A 7,458-nucleotide genomic window follows, 5' to 3' on the forward strand; every position below is an offset into this window, starting at 1 on the left:
CATGCATATTTTGGTCTACCTGGATCTAACAATGATATTAACGTGTCGGAGGCGTCCCATCTTTTTGCTGATCTTGCTGCGGGTGTTTCTCCACCCGCTAATTATGTCATTAAAGGAAAAGAGTATAATATGGGTTATTATTTAGCCGACGGTATATATCCAAAATGGTCTACTATTGTTCAAACCATTCGTGAGCCACTTGACCCGAAGAAACAATTTTTTGCTCGATAACAAGAAGCATGTAGAAAAGATGTAGAACGTGCGTTTGGAATATTGCAATCAAGATTTGTCGTTGTGGCAGGACCAGCGTGTCTATGGAATAAGAGGATATTACATGATATAATGACTTCATGTATTATTATGCATAATATGATAATAGAAGATGAATGCGACTTTAATGCACCCATTGAAGAACGGTTCGAAGTGTCAAATCCAGAAGTTGAGATGGTGGGTAATGACGATGTGATAACTCTACAAAATAGAGTTATTTTACCACTTTTTATGTGCTAATTGTTGCTTAATTCTTGAGTTTTTAATTAATTTATTAAGTTTTTAAGTAATTTTGAATTTATTAGTCTTATCATGATTTTATATACTTTTGTGTGTTTTTATAGTTATTTTGTTGTAAAATGTTGTAGTTAATTATTTAAATTATTATTGTTAAGTTAGTGGTAAAAAAATGTTGTATTATTAAACTTAAATGTAAAATATAAATTAAGTTATAATTAATATTTTCAAAGAATTAAATTGATTTATTTTATAGTTGAAAATATTGTATTATGATTTATTTTATATTTATTTTGTAGGAAATTTATGCTCTTGAAAAGAAAGAAAAATGAAGGACAATATGGCATTTTCAAGAAAGCAAGACAAGAAAAAATGTGGCATTTTTGCCTTCTTTCTTAGGCTCAAAGCAGCACCAGCCCACTTGCCAGGCCCATGCCGAAGCCCACATGCCTAACATTTGCCACCTCACGCCTCTCTCCAGCTGCATTTCCTTCTTCAGCCAAGCACCAATGACCACAAAGCCACCAGCCACGGTCTCCTCACACTCCCTGCCTCAGCATCTATTTGGGCCTGCCAGCCTCATTTGGGTCCAAGCCCAACAACTCCTCCAAACAGCCACCTGCCACCACAAATCTTCTCCACGCAGCCAGCAACCTATCTGTCACAGCCACCAAACTCATGCATGCCCAATTTTCTTGAGCCAAACATTGTCCCTTTTGTCTAAAAATATCACTTTTTACCTAAACTATTCTATACATTTTACCCCAAAACATCATTATTACACTCTATAATTTACCCATATTTTCCATATTATAATCAATTAAATTAATTTAAATTGATTATTTTAATACCTCATTTTTTGCTATAAATAAATGATTTAGGGTGTCCATTTTTAGAGAGGAGGTTACCATACCAAAAATTCTACACATTTCAAAACCTCTTTATTCTCTTCATCTTTTTCTTCTTTTTGGTTTATTTTCTATGTATTTTTAGAGGAAAAATTTGAGAGTTTCTCCTCCAAATTTTCCTATTTATGTTTGTAATTTCTATCCTAGTTATGAGTTTCTATCTTTTTAAGATTATTAAGGTGATGATGAAACAATTTGTAACTAGATAGTATTTATTTTGTATGTTGATTTCCCATTTTGTGCAACAAAGTTTATGGAATTTTCTTCTTCAAATATCTTCTTTCATCTTAAATATCATGTATTTTGGATTGTTAGCACATATTTACACTTTGTTCTTCATTAGTGCAAAAACATAATATTCTTTGTGTAAGATGTGTCATTAAATTGTACACATCCATGTTTAGAACAAAAATATTATGTTTTGCCTTATAAATAATGTTCATTGATTTATTTGTTATTTCATTAGATTGATTTACACTAAATGCTTTGAAATTATAATTTTGAAAAGTGAAGAAAAATCTTATCTTTTTAGAAGTAATTTGTACTTAAAATTATAAATCTATTTAGAAAATGATAGTTTAATTTATTTTAACTATCACTAAAACTTGGGAATTAATGTACTTTTAAATATTATTGAACTTATATTTTGTGGATTCTATTATCTTAATAATCTTTATTTTACCATCTTGTTTGCAATTATTAATTTAGTAATATATATTGTCTTAAATTTCTATATTATTGTCTTTTATTTTTATTTTCATTATTCAAATTTTCATCAATTTTTGGAGATAGGTTAGAATTTATTAATTTTGATTTAAAATAGTTTTATTTTCGATTTTAGACAACTCCTTTGGGTTCGACATCCTTGCTTACACGATCACTATTCTATATGAACGATTCGTGCGCTTGCGATTTATAAATATTTAAAACATACCCATTTTGGGTCCATCACGATGCTCGATTTCAAGAATTTCTAGCTCGACATAGAAAAATCAAAGATAAGGATGCTCACATTGCACTTCGAAATGCATTAATTGAACACTTGTGGGACGAATATAGTAACGGAAAATTAGTTTAATTTAATTAATATTTCAATGGTATGTTATGTTTTAGGGTTAAATGTATTTTATTTTAGTAGTGTAATATTTAAATAGCAAAATGTAATGTGTTATTATAATTTTCAAGTTTTAATATTTATGAAATAAGTTTCATGTAATTAATAATGACATTTTTACTTATTTGATTAATTAAATAAATAAATGATAAAATAATATAATATAATAATAAATAATATATTTTTTGGTGTAACTTTTGGTGTTGTGATTGGAATGGAAAAAAAATATGATGCTAAGATTTCTTAGTTTCGGTGTTAGTGCAACACCATATATAAGGTAATGGGTTAGAGATGCTCTTATTTTTCAAATTGTTACGTGGCAAATGTTAAACGCTATAACTAAAAAAGTTCGTATATTTTTTTTATAAAATTAATTAATATTATATATTTTTTAATTATCAAGTGATAGGACTCCAAAAAAACGCATATACCTAGGCAATTCTTTTTTTTTTTATGATGTATCTTCATATATATATATATATATTATTTTTTAATATTATTTTACGATTGTTATTGATTTATATTTTTGCAGATATTATATTTTAGTGTGAAAAAGATAGTAGAATGTGAAATCATGATTACACATCCCATTATTTACGGTTTACAATAAATGCTATTTAAAAATATATAAAATGAAAAAAAATTTATTAATTAAAATCTAAAAATAGTTAAGAATTGTATATAAAAGTAAAATTAATATTATCAGTATGAATATAGTAATATAAAATACTATTGTAACGAGTTATGTAAGTCAAATATTCATATAATATACAATCTCACCAACGATATATGAATTTAATAAATAAATCAAATATTAAATATATAATATACAAAAATATTATTTCAATTAAATGAGCAAACACAACAAATATGCATCATTTCCAACAAATTTGAATCAATATCTTCAAATAACATGTTATTGTTTACAACGTGGTGACTAGAATAACAAAAATCAGGTTTAGTTATAAGGAAAATAAATATGTTTATTATTTCAAAAAGCAACTCGTTGTGTTGATCTGAAATATACATCTTTCAAAATAAATATATATCTAGTATTAAAGATGCTATTAAGACACCATTTTTTTCGATAATGTAAGTTTTTCTCATTATTTATATCTCAATTTTGTTTTAATATATATCCATGTTTAATTTATCAAGATGACCTACACAACATAAGATTATATGCTTTTAAAATAAAATTGACTAAGTTTAAAACTGAAATATTTTGATAATTATTAGCTTGATCAGCATATTGAAATATATTTTTCAATTTAAATTGTTAAAAAAACTAAACAGATATGTTTATTTTGGAAAACGTTTACATGAAAAAATGATTATGTGTTTTGGAGCATTGTTAAGAATAATTATATGAACTTAAATAACTAATTAAACAAAACACAAAAGAAATTGTATAAATAAAATTGTTTAATATGAGAAAATATTATATAGAAAAAAATAAACAATTTTATTAAATATATAAACATAAAAATTTTTAGTATAAAAGAACTCGTTGAACAAAAAATTAGCAAAAATGTTTATATAACTATAACCTGCTATTGCTATTGTAATGTATTATTTTATTTATATATAAAGGTTTTTTTTTTTTTTTTTTTAAAAAACTATGTATAATTATAACATACCCGTCTAAATTAAATATTTTTGTTTATTTTACTATATCATGAGAAAAAAAATTGAAAACGGTGAACAATACAAGTGTTATTGTCTAACATATATCTTACTGTTTATTTTATGAAAATAAGATACACAAATATGGCAAATGTGTAATTTGTCATATCTATCAATTTAAAGCAAAAAATAACAATTAAAAAAAATAAACAAATTTGTTTAAAGTACAATATATTCATTCAACATTGACAAAATAAACAGAGTTTTTCAAAAAAATAAACATAAATTTAACAGTATATTCATAGCAATAAATATTCATAAAATAAATATAAACATAGCTCTATATTCATAAAAAGAAAAAAAAAATTAAGATACAAAACAATCCAAAAAAATTTAAATGACATCATGAGCACAAACATAAAAATAAACAAAATTATTACTATTTTGTTTAAAATAAAAATATACTATTATGTTTATAATAAAAAGTAAAAATATAGTCTTGAAATAAACTAGGGTTTATATATTTTTGGACCCTGTGTTTTTTTTCCATTACATGTATGGACCTTGTGTTTTGACAAATTACTTTTTAGACCCTATGTTTTGTAAAATGGTTAAAATAGAACCCTAAACTCAATTTTGGACAATGTTTTCTCAACTAAAATCATAAATACTTTACCAAACTAACAAATCAAAACAAAAATAAAATCATTCTGCTTAAAAACTGTGTAGTTATATTCAATTTTTTCTTCATCAAAATTGAGTTTAGGGTTTTATTTTAACCATTTTACAAAACATAGGGTCCAAAAAGTAATTTGTCAGGTAATGAGAAAAAACACAAGGTCCAAAAAAGTATAAACCCAATAAACTAACATCATAAAATAATAAATACCAATGTGAAAAGGTCACGTTTTTTATTTAGTTTTTTGCAAATATGTATTGGTCTTTTAAAAATAAATGCCAATGTGAAAAGATTTCTAAAATGGGAAGTTATGATTACAAATCTCTAATTACATAATTTTAACAATAAATTGTATTTAAAAAATATAAATTAAAATGAGAAGAAAAAAAAGGATCTTATTAATTAAAATTTAAAAATTGTAAGATTTGTATAAAAAATGAAATTAGTATTATTAGTTTTTATATAGTAATATAAAATATTATTATAACGAGTTGTGTAAAAATCTCATTCAATTATGGTATTAATTTAAAGCCCACGACAAATTTAGACTTTATAAGTGAGAATAAAAGTATACTAAAAAAATGGCAATTTTCACTTATATACAACAAGTAAAAAAATTACATTACTTAAACTATTTACAAAAAATATACAATCCATACTATTTTAATATATAAAATTATGAAAATGCATTCCCCTTAACTTAGTTTTAAGCCAATTTTCAGTGATCAGATTTGGAGAAACTATGGAGAATCAAGGTGCCAAGAAGTGTATGGAGGAGAACTCTCGCCACATGGCCAATCTCCGCTGCCTCATCATCGCTTGCAACGTACTTTTTTTGGCTTCTTCTTCTTCTTGGTTTTTGTTTTTTTTTTATCGAAGAACAAAACAAATTTTGAATCTCGTGAATACTTGTGTAACCCATGCATTCTTAGAATTGTGAATTATTTGATACAAAATATATATACATTATACGATATGTTATGTATAGATATGTCGAATTTAGGTTATTCATGCAGCAAGTAAAACATTGGGGTTTGATTAACATGTTAGGAGCAATTTTCTATTTTTAATCCGTCAACTGTGTAGAATTGTGTATTAGGAGATTTGAGTTGTGGAGTGATGATCTTTGTATAACTCATTGCATGTGTCAATTGTTAAAGGTTTAAATTTTATTTTTCAGCTTAAATATGGCCTTGTTCAATAGTTTTCTTTTTGGTTGACATGCTGTGTTGCACCATTTATTTTGGTTTCTAAAATATTTTCATTCCATTGTACTAATGGAATGTGTCTGGTTTTATTCAGGCTGTTTATTTTTTATTCAGAATGCTGATTTTTCATTCAAGTTTCACCTGGAAGCATGGGATTGGATTGGATTGGAGTGACATCGACAGCATATTTTTTCCCTTATAAACAACTTGCCCAAATGGTGAACCCTTCTTATACTGATGATGGGGAGCTTTTGGATTGGATGGTGGGTTTGATATGAGTACTCTTGGAGTTTGTGGGTATCTCTTGGCCCTCATGAAGTCTCACCTTTTTTGTGTTTTTCTTTCCATTTTATTTGTGCCTATTTGATGTTAGATTAAATGTCAGCTATGTGAATATCTTTCTGTTGTAGGCACCAAGCTGATCAGTACAAGCATGGCATATAATAGAGTGGCATGAGCGTTGTGCAAGATTGTCGAGTTAGTCGCTCCATTGTTATTTCATGGAGCCTATTATTCTTTTACTTTGATTGTTATCCAAGAAGCCTAGACTAGACTCAAAGGTACTCTCATCTTAAGCTCAGCTGAAATATTTTTTCTTCCTTTTTGATTGTTTTCCTATTGTGATTGTTCTAATTGGGTTAGGATTCTGCTTTATTTTTTTGCTATTGAATTATGTATTTCCATGTGCATAAAAAAAATTAGTCACGCGTGTAACAACATATTTGAACCTAGTTTTCAATACTGTAAATTATTTAGAATTTTCTGAAAATTTGCAGAATGCTCTAAACAACTACAATATATACGATCATAAAAAAAATCGTGTCGAAAACTGTTCATGGGTCTAAAACACTAAGAGCCCTACCCGTAGGACTTAAAGTGAAGCCTATATATATATATATAGGCCACTGATTCCAGCCCGTCAAGTACGGCTACAGAACAGCTTTCGCTTGTGTTTCTTATTAAATTAATATATATAAAATGTTTTGCTTCTAATAAATGGTACCATTGACTGACAATTTTTGAAAAAGTTGCATAGGCCACTGGCCCACCCAATGTTAAAAAATATGAGTAATACTTGTGGTGTGTACCTGTTTGATTTGTTTGGTTTAAAAAATTTGTGGGTCATTGGGATATAGTTGTAATTGCATTTGTTAAATGATATTTTATTGTGGGCACAAGGTGTTTTGTGTAATTTATGATATACGATATAACTGTCACGTAAACATGTTTGGCACAGTAAATGCACGTAAAAATACAATGATTCTAGTTAATTTACACAATAGTTAAACTAGGATACACATTATTTTATTCCTATTTTTGTCTTTGGTTTTGAAGTATGTAATTATTTGTAAGTGTTTTTTTTATTGTGTTTGATGAAAATGTGAACACTGATTTGTTTGAACTTTAAATAAGAGA

The 7,458-nt window shown here is 26.5% G+C and overlaps 1 pseudogene; it reads left to right on the forward strand.

The window, feature by feature from the left end:
• Positions 1-5,576: 5,576 nt before the first annotated feature.
• Positions 5,577-6,486, forward strand: LOC133785941 (uncharacterized; annotated as a pseudogene).
• Positions 6,487-7,458: the final 972 nt, after the last annotated feature.

The sequence above is a fragment of the Humulus lupulus genome, chromosome 6 (genome assembly GCF_963169125.1).
Source record: "Humulus lupulus chromosome 6, drHumLupu1.1, whole genome shotgun sequence".
NCBI lineage: Eukaryota > Viridiplantae > Streptophyta > Magnoliopsida > Rosales > Cannabaceae > Humulus > Humulus lupulus.